We start from the raw sequence: 20,627 nt of genomic DNA on the forward strand, positions 1-20,627 counted from the left end.
GTAATGAGCACTGGGTATTATATGCAACTGATGAATCACTAAATTCTACCCCTGAAACTAAAAATAGACTATATGTTCTACATTGAATTTAAATAAAAATTTTAAATTAAAAAAGATGTTAAATTCTCTTTAAAAGTAATTCAATTATTACCAATGACTATGGCTAAAAAAAATACTGAAACTATTTTATCATTATAACATGGTTTATTTTCATTCACACTGCATAATGTTAAGGAAAGCAGTATATTTTGATACATAAACTATTTATGGTTGACATTAATGAGGACCACTATATGTCCCCAAAAAAGTCTTTGAGTTTTTTTTTTTTTTAAGATTTTATTTATTTATTTGACAGAGAGAGACACAGCTAGAGAGGGAACAAAAGTAGGGGAGAGAGGGGGGAGTGGGAGAAGCAGGCTTCCCACTGAGCAGGCAGCCCCATGTGGGGCTCCATCCCAGGATCGTAACTTGAGCCCACAGCAGCCACCTACCAACTGAGCCACCCAGGAGCTCCTGGGTGTTCCTTTTAAAGATAATATTGGTTCGGATGGAATGTGTATATCTGCCATTAATAGTCAATACTTCAATAAAAAAATTGTTTTAAGTAAAAAATAACATTAATAGTACCTTGAATTTCTCTAGTGCTTTGAGATTATGGATTTTTGCATACATTTTTTACTATGTTCAAGGCAAAGGTAGGTCAGTTATCATGTTACAAATTAGGAAACCCAAGCTTATGCATGACTTGCTCAGCCAGTAACTGGTGGAATGGCCTCAAACTGAGGTCATCTGGCTCTTCTTCCGATATTTTCTTGCACTACATCATACTGCCTTATGAATCTGATATCACTTCATGTTTTTGTACTTCCTTTTTCATGTACTTTGGACATTCACAAACACTGATGTGCTTCCAAGTGGGCATGGTAACTCTAAATAAACAAGAACACTTTGGGCTCTTGGTTAGCAAGCAGAAGAGACCCTTCTGAATCTACTTAGTTCCTATTATTTATCTTACTATCTGTTCGTTTTTCTTTTTTCCTTAAGATTTTATGTATTTATTTGAGAGAGAGACAGAGAGCACAAGCAGAGAGAGGAAGAAGCAGACTCCCTGCTGAGCAGGGAGCCTAATGTGGAGCTAGATTCCGGAATTCCAGGATCACCACCTGAGCCAAAGGCGGACATTTGACTGAGCCACCAAGCCATCCCTGTTCATTTTTCATTATAAAGTTTCCCAAAGAGTGGAGGTGAGGGGCCAGGACACATGCTTTGGTAAATTTGCCTTATATCAGTCACTGTGAATGTTTGGGGAAAGGAGGAGGTATGATTTGAACAAGGTGAAAGAATCTCCTGGTTTTCTATGGTGGCTCAGTGGTAACTGGAGTCTATTTTGCAAGCCTAAAGCTTATTAGTTCAAACCCTAATTTGAAGAATGTATATTTTGGGGCCTATTTGTTTTCTTTTTCAGATGCAATTAATTTAAAACTCGTATGAAGTTAAAAACAACTTCCCAGCATTCTTAGTATTGGGTTCAAGGATAAGACTTGTGTGTTTATAAACAGAGGCAATGTGTGTTGACAGAGCTGGTGCATGGGATTTCGAAGGTCAGTCTGTTTGCAAACTGTAACAGGAGTAATGACAGATAAACATATTATCAGTTTACACTCAGCCTCTGCTGAAGCCTCAGGATAACATATTTCTACATTTTCTGACTCCTCCATTCTGACTCCCAGCAGGACTTCTATTTACAAAGGTTTATTTGATTCTTGAATCTCAAGCTGAGCGTTCTATGTCCTTTTAAAAAGTCACAGAAATCTGAGATGAATTGTCCTCACATGTGGGTGGGCAAGGGAGGGAGCTCCTGCCCTTGGCAAAATCTCAATGGGTAAAGTTATAGATCACTCTCCTGACCATTATTGGAATTTAACCATTAAATCTCAAGAAATTGTTCCTTATCTTCCACCATTCCATTCACCTTTTCTCTAACATTCAAAACATACCCTACTACCTACTTGTCCATCATCTTCTAAAAAAAAAAAGTATCTAAATAAAATTCAAAACTGTATTACAATGTGGATTGTCTTTCAAAGGATTCAGGGTTTTTTTTAAAGCCTTTTGCTTTTAAAAATAATTTCACCTTAATATTGTTCCAGGAAACCAAACAGATATATTTACAAATAGCTAGGTGTGGAGAAAATGCATTTCAGCTCTTGGGTAGGACTGGCCTGTCCCTCCAACTTTTTTTTTTTTTTAATCTTTTTACCATAAAATAAAACACAGAAACAGAAGATATTATAAAGGAAATGTTCGCCTTAATAAATTATTTTAAGGAAAACACCCTTGTAACTAACCATCACCAGGTCAAGAAACAGAATTTTGCTACCTTCCCTCAGAAGCTCCTTCTAAGTAAGTGTCCCTTCTTAATCATTCCCGGCCACCACCATCTTGTAAGTGACCATGATCCTAACCTTTGTAGTATCACCTTCACTTTTTTTTTCTTTAATGGTTTCTCCACCCAAATGTTCACCCCAGACAGTACAGTCTCTCCCCCAACACATACAACACACTTAAAAAAAAAATTTTTTTGTATCTTTTAAGTCTTTTTTTTTCGACTTTATGATTTATCTCTTAAAGAACGGAGGCCCTTTGACTTGTAGAGTTTCCCAGTCAGGACTTTGCAGATTGTATGATCCTGGTACAGTTCAACATATTCCTGTGTTTCCTACAAACTGGCAGCTGTATCTCAAGTCTGCATCAGATCCAGCTTCAATCTCTTTAGTAGCATTTTAAGTGGTGGTGTGGTCTTCCCTCAGGAGGTACAGAATGTCCAGCTCCCTTTTTATTATCTTAAGAGCTGCTGAGGCATAATGCCTATATCTATTAATTCACAGGGAATTACAAAACTGGGATAGCCTATCATTTCTCTTTACTTAATAGTGGAATACTTTAACTAGATTCACTTACCCTTATCTCTTATTTGGTTACCCACATAACCAAACCTAACTTTTATAAGTTCCTTTAGAGGAGAGATCCTATAATCATTATCTACATAATTCTCTTGGGGTCCTATACCTTTGGATTGTGCTACGTGTTTGTTGAATTTGCAGATGAGACATTATAAATGAGACTAAAAGACTCACTGAATTTGTATGTAAAGCACATTTATACTAACAAGGATCCAGTAGCAAATTCCAGCCACTAGAAACTCAAATTCGTGATCCTTTAGTTGTTAATGTTTTCAAGATCCAGTCTTTGTTTCCAGTTGGTCATTAGCCTTTGTGACTTTCATGAAGAGATTGTTAACAAAGGTGAACTGATAGAGTAAAGGAAAAAGGATTCTTGTGAATCTATTTTGCAGGGTTCCAGCACACCCCCAAAAGTCAGAAATTAGTTATTTACATCTATTATTTGAGCACAGTTTTGGACTTCCAAATGAAAGTGACTATTCTTTCAAAAAGTCTAATTTTATATGTCTGCAGTAATCCAGAAATCATAAAATCTAGATCATTTAGTTAAAAATGCAAACATGATTACTTTGAGAGTTCAGAAATCTTGGGATTTTTGCATTTTTTTTACATTTACTACATATGATGTATACAGAAAGGATAATTAGTTTCTTACACAATAACTGATACCAGCTATTACCTTAAAAATATTTTCATTCTGGGGCACCTGGGTGGCTCAGTGGGTTAATCCTCTGCCTTCCACTCAGGTCATGATCTCAGGGTCCTGGGATAGAGCCCCGCATCGCATCGGCTCTCTGCTCAGCAGGGAGCCTGCTTCCCTCTCTCTCTCTAGCCGGCTCTCTGCCAACTTGTGATCCCCCTTTTTCTGTCAAATAAATAAATAAAATCCTTTTTAAAAATTTTCATTCTAAGATGGAGTTGTTTGGTATTGACAGCTGAAGGCATTTAAGGTGCCTACTGGAAGGTCTCAGGAGTTCACCTGGAAGCAATTAGGGAGAACTGCCACACGCTCGGTGGATGCTGAGCAAAATTTGGGGTCAGATGATCCAAGTTCTCAAACCACCAGCACCACTCTGTAGTTTAATGACCTTAGATACTTAACTTGTTTATGTCTTGTTTTCCTCATTTGTAAATTTGAGTAATAAAATCTATCCCCCAGGGTTGATGAGAAGTTTAAGTGATGTGAAATAATAGAAAAGGCGCTTTGCAATATTTGCTGGTAGTGGACAGCATATTCAAGGAGACGTAACACAGTTAATTGTATGAACTGTATTGCCTTTTGAATTAGCCATCATGGTAATGGAAAATTCCAGGTTTGCCAATCTGACATGAGAAAGGGTTTCAGCTTCAGACAGAAATGCATCTGGGAGATTCAGGTTTGAAGAGGCATTAATTTACAAATGAATGATAAAAATCAGCATATACCAGTGCTTTCTGTGAATATACATTTCTCATACTTCATCTACTTGGTGTCTACTGCAAGAAAGTGCCAGGTCTGATACGCTATTTATGACATGAAAGTAGAGACAAAAATATAACAATTTAGTCTGAGCTATTAATTAGAAGACACAGTCATTCGCCTGATTGTTTGATCTTTCTGCCAGATTTTTGTGTTACAAATCTGCAGAGAGAAAACTTTCCAGAAAGGAAGAATGTGCTTCAAGAACTATCCTGCAGGGATGCCTGGGTAGCTCAGTCCCTTGAGTATAGCCTTCAGCTCAGGTCATGATCCCAGCAGGCTCCTTGCTCAGCAGGGAGCCTGCTTCTCCCTCTGCCTACTGCTCCCCCTGCTTGTGCCCCCCCCACAAATAAATAAATAAATTCTTAAAAAAAAAAAAAAAACTATCCTGCAGGAATATCAAGAAGGTTTTCTTCCTTTCCTTCTTTTCTGCTCTCAGGCATAATATTGTATTTTATAGAAATGGAAATAAAGGTATTAGTTTGAACAATCCTCTACTTTATTAAGTTTGGATCCTAAGATCCTGGAAGACCTCTAAAGTCAAATTATAATGAAAAAATGTATAGCTTCAGCTTTTAAAATTAAAGGTTTTGGGGCACCTGGGTGGCTCAGTGGGTTAAGTCTCTGCCTTCGGCTCAGGTCATGATCTCAGGGTCCTGGGATCCAGCCCCGCATCGGGCTCTCTGCTCAGCAGGGAGCCTGCTTCCCTTCCTCTCTCTCTCTGCATGCCTCTCTGCCTACTTGAGATCTCTCTCTCTGTCCAATAAATAAATAAAATATTTAAAAAAAAATAAAAAAAATAAAATTAAAGGTTTTGACCCTGATAACGCAGTTTTGCCATATACACTATAGCAACCTACTAGAATGAGAGTCAAAACAATTTTCTCATATTCCTACCACTTTAACTCTAATCCTAATCTTTGGCCTCAAATTAGTTTCTAGAGACTTTTGTAACAACAACCAAAAAAAAAGTTGACTCAGCATTTAAGAAATCATGCTATTAATTTACATAGTTTTCAACAATTTTATTCTTTTTTTAAGATTTATTTATGAGAGGGTGAGGGAGGAGTAAAGGGAAGACAAGTAGCCTTCCCCCTCAGCGGGAAGCGCTACTCCAGCTCTGTCCCAAGACCGAGATCACAACCTGAGCAGAAACTGAGTCCCACGCTTAACCCACTGAGCCACCCAGCTGCCCCAGTTTTCAACAATTTTAAAATAAAACTGTTTGCATAGTAAGTATAACTTACTTTTAAAAATACAAAAATCCCGGGGGTGCGTGGGTGGCTCAGTGGGTTAAAGCCTCTGCCTTTGGCCCTGGTCATGATCTCGGGGTCCTGGGATCAAGCCCCACATCTGGCTCTCTGCTCAGCGGGGAGCCTGCTTCCTCCTCTCTCTCTGCCTGCTGCTCTGCCTCCTTGTGATCTCTGTCAAAATAAATAAATAAAATCTTAAAAAAAAATCCCTAGAAATCAGGACAATAAGGACTGATATTTCCTTCCTTTACGTGTTCAGCCCTCAATTTATAGGACATTGACCGTATGTTAATATTTTTTGAGTGTTGAAATATTTTACTCGTAACACAGCCAATTTTCCAATAATTTGCTTTCGGTTGATTTAAAATTTGTAATTCAACTTTGTTTGCTATATATACCATGTGGTTTCATTAATTCAAAGTTTGAGAAAAATGAGGATTTTTTTTTCTTCTTTGGTCAGAATGCATACCCAGGATAGGGGCTTCTAAGCAAAACGTGTTTAAGGAACTCCGTCATTCTTACTACAGACCCTCTGCCCCAAATGCGTGAAGACAAGGAGGCGCCACAATGTCATTTAAGCATTAGCTGTCCTGGGGCTGCGCAAGATTATTTTACAACTCCGGTAGCTACTAACGTTCCGTTTTATACCTTTAATAATTGAAAGGGGGCATCCGCAGCTCAGAAACCGAATCCACCCCCGCAGTGCAGGTGCGAGCGCGTCCTCCATCAGGACCCGTGGGCGTGGAGGGAAAGAAAGAGGTTACCTACCAACGGCCGCCCCAGGCGGCGGGCCCGGAGCTTGGCCTTCCCGGCGTGCCCCGCGCGCGGAGGGGACTTTTAATGTGAAGCTCCGGGTGACTCAGCCGCGTGGCCGCGCCGGCCAGGGCGGGGGGCGCGCGCCGCTGCGGCACGGCGGGTCCCCGCGGTGGCTTCTCGCGGCGCCGAGTGCGCGCGCCTCCCGGTTGGGTTCGGGCCCCGAGCCGGAGAGCGCGGCGGGGAGCGTCAGGTAAGTGTGGCTCGGGGCCGGGTAGGGTGAGTGTGGCGGCGTACGTGGCCCGGGCTTTGCCTTTGTGTCGGGGGGCGTGAGGGCTGGGGGAGCCGTCTCCTCAGGCCGCCGCTCGGGCGGGCGCCCTCCAGGTCGGACCCCAGTTGTAAGGCCGCGGGACTGAAATCCGCGAGGAAAAATGTCCGCAAGTGGGTTTCGGCGGCCCGTTTTCGTGTTGAGGATAGTCTTACAATCCGGGAAAGGGGTGTCGCCTTTTATGGAAATCGTAAACGCAGTCGCGGGGACAGCTAAAGAGTAACTTGACTGTTTTCTGCAGGCCTGGGGTGTTTTTATCCCGCCAGCAGGGCGAGGACGGTAGCGCCGAGTGTTAATGATAACGCATTTGCAGACCCGGTTTTTCTCTGGCAGCTAATGGGACTCATTAAAAATCAGGTAGTTGGTGGGACTTCTTGTCAAACTCTGTCTGGAGTGGAGAGTGCGTCTTGCTCACTCCCCACCCCTCCTTCAGAGTCTTCCTTCTCTGCCACCCACAAATTACTGGCTTTCATTAGAAGCTCCGAGTGCAGAAGAGCTGGGCTGAGCCTTAACCGGGGACCTTCTCTTTTTTTTTGAGTGAAATCCTACTTTTTATAGCAGGCAGTGACTTCAGGTTTACAAGCCTGGTTCTGCACTATCAACACACACACACACACACACACACACCCAAAACAAACAAACAAAAAAACCCCTCCAACCCCCAAACAAAAACCTCTTATATTTTGGAGTTTGTGATTCTTTCTGAAAATTCCTGGGTTGGTCCGGTTTATTTTTAAATAAACCAGTGAAGCCAGTGAACAAACAAACATGGTAAACAAGGCCGTGGAGGAACTCTTTAACCAGTTCATGAAAATGCATTTTCCAGGCCCTTTCATTGTGCCCTGGTGAACTGTTAGAGTACTAGCTGCAGGTGTTACCTGAGAAATTGAGGGTTTTTTTTTTTTAATGGTCCCCAAAACAAAGTAGAGTAGTCATATGTAATGAATCCAGAGTCAAAAGAACCTCACCTTAGTTCCTGTCCCCATCCCTACCCCATCCCCACCTCCCATCCCCCACCCCCATTCTGGGACAGTAGTTCTCAAATGTAAATTTGCTCCTTAAAAATGCGAGTACCACTCCCAGAAATTTGATTCTAGAGATCTGTGATGAGTCCCTGAAACTGCGTCTTAAGCAGGCACCTTGATCCTTGGTGTGGTATACCACACTTTGAGAAACACCACCATAAGGCTGGCCTGGGAATCTTGAGAACTGCCCACCTCCCTCATCCCTTTGTTGATTTACTCTCCCCTCCCTTCCAGCCAGTCACAAGTCAAGAAACCAGCCTCTCCAGAGGGAAACAAGCTAGTGCTTTCTTGGACTCTGACACCAGGGTAGGAAACGACTTTCATACATATTCTGATATTGCCTTGGTGGGTTAGAGATAGTACTAATCTGTATTTGTTCCTTCTGGGGCTGCTTTTAGCATCCTCAGAATTTAAGCAGTGCCATCAGGCCACATCTTGGCATCCCATCTGACTCAGTCTCAGTCTTCTCTTTAAAACCAGGGCAGCCAATGGCATGTAATTTCGCTTGAGTCCTCAGATTTCATAGTACCTAGCAGTACTGGTAGCATTTATGAGAGCTTTCAGTTCAGGTGAACTCTAATTCAGTCATTAAATACCCCAGTAATGCCTATTTTGTGCAAAGCCTGTAGGGGGCCGCGTTAGCAACAACATTGCGAAGGTGGCACACAGCTGCATTGCTCCCTTGAGCTGGAAATGAGGACTGTGTAACCTCTACTGCTGAAAGCTTTTTCTCTTTCTTAGTTCCTCTTAAATAGATATGTAGGCATGAGGTTAGAGTTAGGCTGTTTGACTTCTGTTTTTGACATCTTTTTTGTCTCATATCTCTTACTAATCTTCTTCTAATTGGTTCACTATTTCCTTCTATAACTCCAGACTTCCTGATTATTGTGTCTTCCCCCTGCCCCTGAATTTGAACATGCCTGCCCCTCTTTGGCTAACTGGAGTAAAAAGTTTAGGAAAGTTGTTGGAATGCTGAATGACTTCTAGCGGGAAGACCCAGAATCGTGGAAATATGAAGCTTAAAGATATAAGGAAAGCTATTACAAATTTATCTAGTGCAGTCCTCTCATCTTTCAGATAAAGAGATGAGATGGCAGAGGTGAGGACCCCTGGCTCCTAGCCCAGTGTTCTTCCCGCTAAATATTCTCAAGAAAGATGCTTCTAAAATGGAAAAGGTTGAAAGAAATTCTGTTCTAAGTAGAAGAAGAAAATGGAGAGACTTCCACATGACTACAAAAGTAGTATTTTCTGGAAAAATGGAGATTGAAGGAGAATGTGATGTAACCATATAAATCCTGGAGTGAGAGTACTAAGGACTCTGAAGCTTGAAATAAGTAGTAGAAGTTCAAATAAGAGCAAACAGATGGTTACCTTGTAATCCCAAGAGACATTACAAACTTAATATTTTTTAAGAATTCAGTAAAGGTTAAGTATATTGGCGAATTTTTATTAAATATTAGATGTTTGAGCAACGTCCAGAATGTATTAAAGTTGTAACCATACTTGTCCTTATAGAAGTTATTAGATGTTCTGTGGGAGACCATATAAAACTGATCTAACTACTAATCTGATTTAATATGTTTTCTTAGGGGAAATAAGATTAATGACATGCATTTCTGGAATGTAGGAAGGAAATAAGTATGGATAAAAAAAGTTTTTGATAATTTTTTTTCTTTTGAGAGGGGGAGAGAGCGTGAGTGCATGCATCACATACACACACGTGGGGGAGGGGCATAGGGTGAGGGAGAGCAAGAATCCCAAGCAGGCTGTATGCCCAGTGCAGAGGTCTGTGTAGGGCTCAGTCCCTTGACCTTGAGATCATGACCTGAGCCAAAACCAAGAGTTGGACAGTTAACCAACTGAGCCACCTAGGTGTCTCAGGAGAACCTTTTGATATTTTTGCTTGGAGTCCTCAAATTAAACATTGTTGGATTCTCCTATTCTCCTTGTATATTCATGAAAGTAGATTAGAAGGGTAAGGGCTTAATTGTTAGACATTATGTGCCAGACACTGTACTAAATGGTTTTGTATCCATTGTCTTATTTACCTCCATTATAGAGCTGAGGAATCTTAAGGTACAAAGAGCTTAAGTTTGCCCAAAGTCATACCCATAATAAGTGGCAGAACCACTGTTCAAACTTAAATCTGCCTGCCTCCAAAGCCGTTAAGATTTATGCTCAATAGTGCCCTCATTATACTTCATTGGGTGGCAGTTCAGAATGTGGGCATTGAGGTCAGTCTTTCCTGGGTTCAAATCCTAGTTCCTTTATTTATTAACTTGGATAAAGTACTCATCAGTTTCTAGGTCTCTGAAATAGAGATTGTCACAGTTACGATCTCAGAGGGTTATTAGGGTCGAGTTAATTCATGTAAAGTGCTTAGAACTGCCTGACACAGTAAATTCTCAGGAAGTGTTGGCTTTTTTTTTTTTTAAGATATTCTTTTCTTTAGATTCAGATTGTCCTTATGATAAATATAGATATAAACTTTATCTCTGTTCTTACTAAAATGGGGAGCCTTATGAAAATTTTGGAAAATACTGGGATATAGTGCAAAGATCTGTGACTGGGACTAGAGGGTTTGGTTTTTATTTGTTTCATGGAAAAGGTTGTAAGGATCAGATAAAGTAACAAATACAAATGAAATTTAAATAGTATTTTATATTTGTATAGCATATGCAGTTATTAAAATTAGAAGAAAGTTACAGTAGATTATTGACAAGATTATTAAAGTTTGACTTCCTTAAAATAGCTAGTGATTTACAGTTCTATAGGAAGATCACAGTCTATACATAAAACTATGTAAGATTCCTTCTATGTGTTTGTCCTAAATCTCTTTTGGTGGCAGAACCTGAAATTTAATTTTCGCAGTTGTATGTGTATATCATTTTGCTAGGGCTGCCATAAAAAAGTATCACAGACTGGCTTAACCGTCAGAAATTTATTTTCCTACAATTCTGGAGGCTGGAGGTCTGAGATCAAGATGTTGGCGGGATTGATTTCATCTGAGGCCTCCTTGCTTTGTAGATGGACTCCTTCTCCCTGTGTCTATGTGCTTATTTCCAATTCTTAAAAGTCCTATTGGATTAGGACCCACCCTAATAACTTCATTTAACCTTAATTACCTCTTTAAAGTCCTTTTTTCCAAATAGTCCCATTCCGAGGATTTAGGAGTTGAAACCTCAACATACAAAGTTTAGCTCATAACAATTAGTTCAGGGAATTATTTACTTTTTATTTTCTGTTTAGGGAATTATATGCCAGGTAATCTGAATGTTCCATTGCCCTTATTGTTGAGTGCCCTATACCCTGGGGCTCAAGCAGCATCATCCTTTTTCTCTGTGCCTGCCTACCTATCCTAACTTCCACCTGTTGCTTAGAACCATTCTTGCTGTCAAGTACCCTAAGAAACATATCATGCCTCTGCATTAAGTCATTGCATTTGGATTTAAAGCAAGAATCTGCTTGAGAAACTATTCCATATATTTAACCTAATAAATTACTAATTTGTTTGATAAGCATATTTCTTAATTTTAAAATCTCTTATGTAGTAATATATTTTTTAAACTTTAAAACATTTTTTTTCTTAAACTGTTTTAAGCCTTTTCTAAGGGAAAAAAAAAAACAAAACACATCCTGGGGTGCCTGGGAGGCTCAGTAGGTTAAGCATCTGCCTTTGGCTCAGGTCATGATCCCAGGAGGCAGATGCTTAACCTACTGAACCACCCAGGCATCCCATAATATGTGTTTTTTAAATTGTATGTTATTGAATATTCCAAAGTCTCTGAATGTGTTATAACTTTTAAAATGGAAAAAAAGGAAAACGTATCTAAAAACGGAATTCTTCAAGAAAATATTAAAATGTTGTTTTGGGGTTTTTTTGTTTTAAGATTTTACCTATTTGGGGCGCCTGGGTGGCTCAGTGGGTTAGAGCCTCTGCCTTCAGCTCAGGTCATGATCCCAGGGTTCTGGGATCGAGCCCCGCATCGGGATCTCTGCTCAGCGGGGAGCCTGCTTCCTTCTCTCTCTCTCTCTGCCTCCCTCTCTGCCTACTTGTGACCTCTGTCAAATAAATAAAATCTTTAAAAAAAAAAAAAGATTTTACCTATTTGTCAAAGGGAGCAGAAGCACACGAACAGGTGGAGAAGCAGGCTCCTTGCCGGGCAAGGAGCCTGATGTGTGACTCAATTCCAGAATGTTTTTCCTTAGAAAAGACTTAAAGTCCGCTTCTCCCTCTGACCCTCCCCACCCCTCGTGCTCCCTGAAATAAACAGATAAAATCTAAAAAAAAAAAAACCACACACATATATCATGAGCCTACAGTGAAGGGAGAATAATTAGTATTTTCAGTCTTTTTTCTATGAATATATTTATTTCAACCTGCCTTTTTTTAAACCTAATAAATCAGTACTGTTTCATGCTATTTTAGTTATTAATCTAAAATCTATTTCTTGGGGTGCCTGGGTGGCTCAGTCATTAAGCATCTGCCTTCAGCTCAGGTCATGATCCCAGGGTCCTGGGATCAAGCCCTTCTCCCACTCCCCCTGCTTGTGTTCCTTCTCTTGCTCAGAGTCCTGGGATCAAGCCCCACATCAGGTTCCTTGTGCAGCGGAAAGCCTGCTTCTCCCTCTCCCACTCCCCCTGCTTGTGTTCCCTCTCTCGCTTTATTATTTAAAAAATAATAAAATAAAACCTATTTCTTTTTAGTCTTTTAATGTGGTGAATTATATTAATTGATTTTTAGAATGTTAAGCCAACCGTCCTCATAATGTATTATCCCTTTTTATGTATCTGGATTTAATTTTTTAATAATGCTTAGGATTTTTGTGCTTATGTTTATGAGAGAAAATAACCTCCGAAAATGAATTGGGAAATAGTCCTCCTTTTTCTATTTTCAGGAAGAGTTTGTATAAGATTGGTGTAATTTCTTCCTTAAAGATAGGGAAGAATTTGCTAGTCAGGCCATTTGGTCCTGGAGTTTTCTTTTTTGAAAGGTTTTAATTACAGATTATGGTTCTGTGTGTATATACCTCACAATAACATATATCCTCTATCTATAAATACATAGACACACACCTAATATATGTTAAGATATTTATCACAGAAAGTTGGCTTTATAGAACTGTGGGGACTGGGCTAGACCATCAGGAAGGATGTTCAGGTTGGAGCTCTGAAGAGGAGTTGAAGCTGCAATCCATAGATTAATTTCTTCTTAGAGAAACTTGAATTCTGCTTTTAAAGCCTTCCAGTTGACTGGGTCAGGCCCACTCAGATTATCTAAAATAATCTTCCATAATTAAAGTGATTATGGACTTTTAATCACATGTATCACATACTTTCACAGTAACATTGAGATTAGTGGGTTTTTTTTTAAGATTTTATGTATTTATTTGACAGAGAGAGATCACAAGTAGGCAGAGAGGCAGGCAGGGAGAGAGGGGGAAGCGGGCTCCCCGCTGAGTGGAGAGCCTGACAAGGCTGGATCCCAGGATTCCAGGATCCTGAGATCATAACCCCAGCCGAAGGCAGAGGCTCAACCCACTGAACTCCCCAGGGGCCCTGAGATTAGTGTTTTGATTGAACTAAGACTGTAGCTTAAGCAAGTTTACATATGAAACTGACCATTTTAGCTTCTCTCCAATCTTCAAGTCTTGGCTCCTTACTTAGTTGTCTGATGCCTTCAAGCAGTTGTTTTTCTGTTTTATCCATTTTTCTGAAGGATTCCAGGCAATAAGACCAAAACGAAACATGGACGTCATGGTGGGTGTGGGGAGGAAGGCAGACTTCAGCTCAACTCAAAAAGAAGGAAAGATTTTCCCCAAGGATTGCTATTTAGTAATTGAGCAAAGCACGAAACTCTTTATTTTTTGATATTTTTAGGTAGACTGGACTAAACTGGTAGAGGTATTTTTGTAGTTCTAGGTAGATTATTGGGATCCAGATTTTTTGAGATTCATGATTGGTAAAATGTGGGGAAGGAAATTGGGAGCGCATCAAAAGGTGGCCAGTATCTTCGTACATTTAAAAAAAAAAAATCTGGCCATCATTATCTGCCCTCATTATTTCATAAAAGACATTTAATACCAAAAAAGGGTTGGAGGTTTAATCTAGATATAAAGGACTGTCCTTCCCAAGAAAGCATTACATTAACATATACTATAATTTATACTTCAGTTCAAACTTTAATATTTTTGAAATCATGATGTATCTTAAAATCATGTATATATCTAATATGCTAGTACTACTTTTTCCTGCAAAACTATTAGATTGATGATGTCTCAGTCAATGCCCACTGTCTTTGAACTGGAGTGATCTCTCTGTGTATGTGTAGATTGCATTGTCCTCATTTCTGCTAAGAATTCAGTGAAAACTTTTGACACTAATTGGTACTGGTCCTTGAACCATCTTCTGATAGTGATTTTGGGTTGTCTCCAGAATTTTCAACATGTTCTGTAGCTACAGTACTGATCCATGGGTCTGTCCCCCAAGACCTTCAGATCTTTCTTGCTGTACATTCACTTAGCTTTTTCCAATAAAATGGCCAACTGTGTTGACTGATACATTTTTAAGTTTTTTAATTGCACTGCCTTGCACTGTTCCTTTTAAGACATTGGTAATAGTATGGCCCTTGGATATTTCCTGGAAGTTTGCCAAAGTAATCTTTAATTTTATGTCTCTTCCTTTAAAGGATTATAAGCTTTTAACAAGAAGAGAGTGTCCTGGACATTAGGAACCTCACCCTGGAGATTGTATAATACGTTGACTGGCTTTTTCTTAGGAATCCTAAGCTTTTCCTGGTCTGTAGGTGCCCTGAATTGTTCTTAGCTTAAAGGTGTCACTAGCATGACTATAACTAGTTGAATCCAATCAAAAGATAGAAACACCTGTGTGGAAATTACAGAATTTCATCTGTGCAGTTTTTAGGTGATAAAAGTTGAAAGTTAAAGCAGAATTAGATAAGATCTTTGAACTCTGGGAAATTCATACTGTAAAATCAATCCCCATGTGGAGTTAGTTGATTTAGAAGTCCATTCAACTATATAAACAGAAAAGGTGCTATATATGCCCATTATTGTCACAGTGAGGTTGTATACCCAGGCCCCAGATCTTGGGCTTGGAATTACATCTCCAAACCTGTGCAACTTAGATAGAAATCGGGAAGTAGATCAGACCTATAGGAGAGGTAACACAGCGTGATTGTAACAGTAGACAGTGAAGCCAGAAGCCTGGGTTCTAAACCTGGCTCCACTATTTATTAGCTGTGTGACTGTGGGAACGTTCCATAACTTTCCTCTGTTTCCTTACCTATTAAATGAGGGTTGTATTGGCACCTACTTCATGAAGTTTTTTGACTATTTAATGTTTATGGAGCGCCTGGGTAGCTCAGTCAGTTAAGCATCTGCTTTTGGCTCAGGTAATGATCCCAAAGTCCTGGGATCAAATCCCGTGCTTGTTGTCGGGCTCCCTGCCCAGTGGGGAGCCTGCCTCTGCCCTTCCCCCCCACTTCCCACCGCCACTCGCTCTCTCTGTCTCTCAAATACATAAAATCTTTTAAAAATAACATCAAGTACTGAGAACCATATGTAGCACATGATACGTGTGAATAAAGTTCATGGCCATCTGTACTTAAAATGTAGGGTTTGTAGCAATTTGACATATTCAACAATCTCAACTGATTCATTTGTGATTCTAATGTAGAATGTGTTCTTGAGTAATTGGGTTTTAGATTTGATTATTCATTTAAGAATGGAAGAAAATGTTGCTGTTTGAGACCTGTTTGAGACTGTTGCAATATTTAAGAACTTGAGATAAACTAGATTCATCAGTTTAACTTTTTAGATTTGCCAGAGTTTTTTCATTGCTTAAAGATTTGCTTGGTAGGCAGCGGAAGTGCTAAAACAAGAAAAGAGTATATATGAAGATTGTAGATATAGTTTGAAATATCTGATGGAAATACCAAACTTAGGGTAATGGCTATAGAGGATTTAATATATTATCATGTTTTATATTTTAAACTGGGTGGTAAGTATAACAATTTTTATTATATTATTTAAATTTTTTTTGTTTCTAGTACAGTAGTTTTTTTAACTTGATAAATTTGTAAAAGAAACTGAGTAAGGGCAATCTGAGTTATAAATTGAACACAAGGTCTTAAGTCTTAACTTAAATCCAAGTAATTATAATATAGTCTTTGTGCACAAAACCCGTTCTTGGACCTAAGTTATATTGACAAAAAGGTACTGGGGGCAGTAAATTGGGGATGTCAAGTAGAAAAGACAGGAAAATATATCCACGCAATTATGATCTTGTCACTACTGTCATTGTGCTTTTATCTGCCAGCCTATTAGCATGGCCTCAGCAATTCATTGGGGAGAGGGAAAGAAAAGGGAAGTGGAAACAGAATTCCAGCCTTTCTGTCCTCTTCTCTCCTGCATTTCTTCTCTCATTGTGACTCTCTTCCAGCGTAGAAGAAATGAGGAACAGAAGTGGTCCTGCCAACAGACATCTTTGAATTTTTTTTTAAGATTTTATTTATTTATTTGACAGATCACAAGTAGGCAGAGAGGCAGGCGGCTGGGGCGGGGGGGGGGGCGGGGAGAGGCTCCCGACCGAGCAGAGATCCCGATGCGGGGCTTGATCCTAGGACCCTGAGATCATGACCTGAGCCAAAGGCAGAGGCTTAACCCACTGAGCCACCCAGATGCCCCCATCTTTGAATTTTATGCCTTCCCCAACTTTTGTAGTTTTTTGCCTTAAATTCTATTTTGTAGGCTATTAATATAGTTTCACCTTTAACTGGTGATCAAACATATCCCCTATAGTGGGGTAACCTGGCATTATGTGCCTCTAACATGATGTTTGGAAGGATACAGTTGCCATCTGTCATATTCTTGTTTAGTCACAAGAAAATGTTTTACTTATATGGAAATAGATCCAGGATGTTGGAACTGACCTATACTTTTTTAAAATGTCAGTTTCAGGGGTGTCTGGGTGGCTCAATCATTTGAGCTTCCAGCTCTTCAATTCAACTCAGGTTGTGATCTCAGGGTTATGTGTCATGAGATCAAGCCCTGTACCCTGGACAGGGCTCCTGCTTCTCTCTCCCTTTCCCTGTCTGTACTCTATGTCTTTAAAACAAATAATTTTTTTTTTAATGGGGGGAAGGAATATGTAATATTAAAAGATCGAGAACAGCCAGATGCAAGGAATGGGCCTTGATTGGATTATGGATACCCAAAAAAGGCTATAGAGGAAAATATGAGGCCAAATTAGTAAATTTGGTTATGGATTATATGTTGAGATTATAGAACTGTTCATTTTCTTAGATGAAAATAGTACTATTGTGTTTTATAGGAAAATGTCATAATTCTTAGACTATGCATACTGAAGTATTAAGGATAGGAAGTGCGCCTATCTGTAACTCTCAGGTGATTTGGAAAATGTATGGGAAGGGAAGTGTAAGCACACACAAATGAGACAGGATGATCATTGTTAAGTCTGAGGGGTATATATGAGTGTACTGATTGTAATGATTTTTCCATTTTCATGGAGATTTAAAAACTTTCAAAATGAGGAGCACCTGGGTGGCTCAGTGGGTTGGGTGTCTACCTCTGACTCAGGTCATGATCTCAAGGTCCTGGGATTAAGCTCCGCATTGGGCTCCCTGCTCTGCAAGGATTCTGCTTCTCCCTCTCCCTTTTTGACACCCCCCCCCCCCGCTTGTGGTGCTCTCTCTCTCTCTCTCTGTCTCAAATAAATAAAATCTTAAAAAAAGAAAAGAAAGAAACCTAGCTGATAAAAGTGTTTAGTTAATACAGAAGATTGATTAGAAAGCTATACAGTTTTCTCACTAGATCACACAGCTCTATCTATCTTGATCTCAGGGTCATTAGTTCAAGCCCTGCGTTGGGTATGGAGCCTACTTTCCAAAAAAGAAAGCTGTGTAGTTTTTAGTTCTAAAATTAAAGGTTTGGTTTAAAGAAGTAACATGTCTGTTATCAGTAAATGTTTGAAATTAAGAATTAACAGTGGTATCATAATTGAATTTTATTACCTCTGCAAATGGACACATTCAAAATCCAGCAGTTATTCTTAATATAAAAAGTACAGCTACACAGAGATAAATAGAGGTTGTTGGTATTGGAATGGAGATGAGGGATGATGTGGTAGGTAGGTAATAATGCAAGAAAGAAACAAGCAAAGATTTAAAAAATGTTTTTGAATATGATTTTTAATAAACTTGAAGCTAGGTTTGAATATATGAATAGTAACAACTATTTTCAATGTTTACCATATGTCAGAGATCATACTTGATCTAAAGTATTTGTGATCCCTAAAATAGCTCTTCCAAATAGATATTATCAGTTTACAGATGAGAAAATTGAGTCTCAGAGAAATTAGTCATGTGTGCAGATTGACAGAGCAAATAAGTAGTGGAGTCAAGAACCAAACTATGCAGTCTGTTTTCAGAGCACTTGCTGGCAAATATGGGTGGCGGCATAGGGTATGGTTAAATATAGCTTCCCTTAATTTGAGACTTTTTAAAGAAATGGTATGGTAAGTGGGAAAACATTTTATAGCATCAGTTCTTTGAAAAGAAATAGAAACCCGAAAGATAAAACAGGGCAAGGGGGTTGATCTTTACTAGGGATTAATTGCTTAGGCTCATGTAGAGAGTATCTAAGAAGGGCATGTGTAAAAATCTTGACCAGTATTCAAGAAGTACAGTATCTTGAGTTCTTTTTCTGCACAGAAGTCTTCTAGTATAGCTGCAGTATTAACCTAGACAGCATAATTTCTTTAATGCATATGTATTTTTATGTGTTAAAATAGCTAAGGAAACTTAGGTTTTACTTTGGAATTAAAAATTTGATTAAACAATGTCTCAACAATAAACAGCAAAATTGTTTTAGTTTTAATAGTTTTCAATTATCCATACATACTTTTAATATTTCATTGGAATGAATAATGGCAGTAATCTTTTCAGGTAAAGTGAATTTTTACTTCCTATAATAAAAGTTGGAACATTTGGGGACCTGGCTGGCTCAGTTGGTGGAGCATGTGACTCTTGATCTCAGGGTTGTGAGTTCAAGCCCCACGTTGGGTGTAGAGATTGCTTAAAAAATAAAATCTTTAAAAACAAACAAGGCCCATAACCAGTAAGGAGTTTGAAACAGTCATCAAAAATCTCCAAACAAACAAAAGTCCAGGACCAGACGGCTTCTCAGGGGAATTCTACCAAACATTTAAAGAAGAATTAATTCCTATTCTCCTGAAACTGTTCCAAAAAATAGAAATGGAAGGAAAACTTCCAAACTCATTCTATGAGGCCAGCATCACCTTGATCCCAAAACCAGACAAGGATCCCACCAAAAAAGAGAATTACAGACCAATATCTTTGATGAACACAGATGCGAAAATTCTCACCAAAATACTGGCCAGTAGGATCCAACAGTACATTAAAAGGATTATTCACCACGACCAAGTGGGATTTATTCCAGGGATGCAAGGTTGGTTCAACATCCGCAAATCCATCAATGTGATACAATACATTAATAAAAGAAAGAGTAAGAACCATATGATACTCTCAATAGATGCTGAAAAAGCATTTGACAAAGTGCAGCATCCCTTCCTGATTAAAGCTCTTCAAAGTGTAGGGATAGAAGGCACATACCTCAATATTATCAAAGCCATCTATGAAAAACCCACCGCAAATAACATTCTCAATGGAGAAAAACTGAAAGCTTTTCCGCTAAGGTCAGGAACACGGCAGGGATGTCCGTTATCACCACTGCTGTTCAACATAGTACTAGAAGTCCTAGCCTCAGCAATCAGACAACAAAAAGAAATTAAAGGCATCCAAATCGGCAAAGAAGAAGTCAAACTATCACTCTTTGCAGATGATATGATACTATATGTGGAAAACCCAAAAGGCTCCACTCCAAAACTGCTAGAACTTATACAGGAATTCAGTAAAGTGTCAGGATATAAAGTCAATGCACAGAAATCAGTTGCATTTCTTTACACTAACAACAAGACAGAAGAAAGAGAAATTGAGGAGTCAGTCCCGTTTACAATTGCACCCAAAACCATAAGATACCTAGGAATAAATCTAACCAAAGAGGCAAAGAATCTGTACTCAGAAAACTATAAAGTACTCATGAAAGGAATGGAAGACACAAAGAAATGGAAAAATATTCCATGCTCATGGATTGGAAGAACAAATATTGTGAAAATGTCTATTCTACCTAAAGCCATCTACACATTTAATGCAATCCCTATCAAAATCCCATCCATTTTTTTAAAGAAATAGAACAAATAATCCTAAAATTTATATGGAACCAGAAAAGACCTCGAATAGCCAAAGGAATATTGAAAAAGAAAGCCAAAGTCGGTGGCATCACAATTCCAGACTTCAAGCTCTATTACAAAGGTGTCATCATCAAGACAGTATGGTACTGGCACAAAAACAGACATATAGACCAATGGAACAGAATAGAGAGCCCAGAAATAGACCCTCAACTCTAGGGTCAACTAATCTTTGACAAAGCAGGAAAGAATGTCCGATGGAAAAAAGACAGCCTCTTCAACAAACGGTGCTGGGAAAATTGGACAGCCACATGCAGAAAAATGAAATTGGACTATTTCCTTACACCACACACGAAAATAGACTCAAAATGGATGAAGGACCTCAATGTGAGAAAGGAATCTATCAAAATCCTTGAGGAGAATGCAGGCAGCAACCTCTTTGACCTCAACCGCAGCAACTTCTTCCTAGGAACATCGCCAAAGGCAACAGAAGCAAGGGCAAAAATGAACTATTGGGATTTCATCAAGATCAAAAGC

At 39.2% G+C, this 20,627-nt stretch overlaps 2 protein-coding genes across 3 annotated transcripts in view; one reads left to right on the forward strand and one right to left on the reverse strand.

Annotated features, from left to right (window-relative positions):
• PXT1 (peroxisomal testis enriched protein 1) overlaps window positions 1-6,408 on the reverse strand; it is a 49,856-nt gene extending 43,448 nt beyond the window's left edge. Inside the window, 1 exon segment of the mRNA XM_080807103.1 lies at window positions 6,324-6,408. The gene's annotated coding sequence lies outside the window, so the exon portion shown is untranslated.
• Window positions 6,409-6,505: 97 nt separating this feature from the next.
• KCTD20 (potassium channel tetramerization domain containing 20) overlaps window positions 6,506-20,627 on the forward strand; it is a 35,035-nt gene continuing 20,913 nt past the window's right edge. Inside the window, exons 1-2 of one of the 2 annotated variants that reach the window (XM_080805599.1) lie at window positions 6,549-6,681; window positions 8,016-8,087. The gene's annotated coding sequence lies outside the window, so the exon portion shown is untranslated. Of the gene's footprint in view, window positions 6,682-8,015; window positions 8,088-20,627 lie in introns of both variants that reach the window. The other variant, XM_080805598.1, reaches the window with a different exon arrangement.

The sequence above is a fragment of the Martes martes genome (assembly GCF_963455335.1).
Source record: "Martes martes genome assembly, chromosome: 6".
In the NCBI taxonomy this organism is placed as follows: domain Eukaryota; kingdom Metazoa; phylum Chordata; class Mammalia; order Carnivora; family Mustelidae; genus Martes; species Martes martes.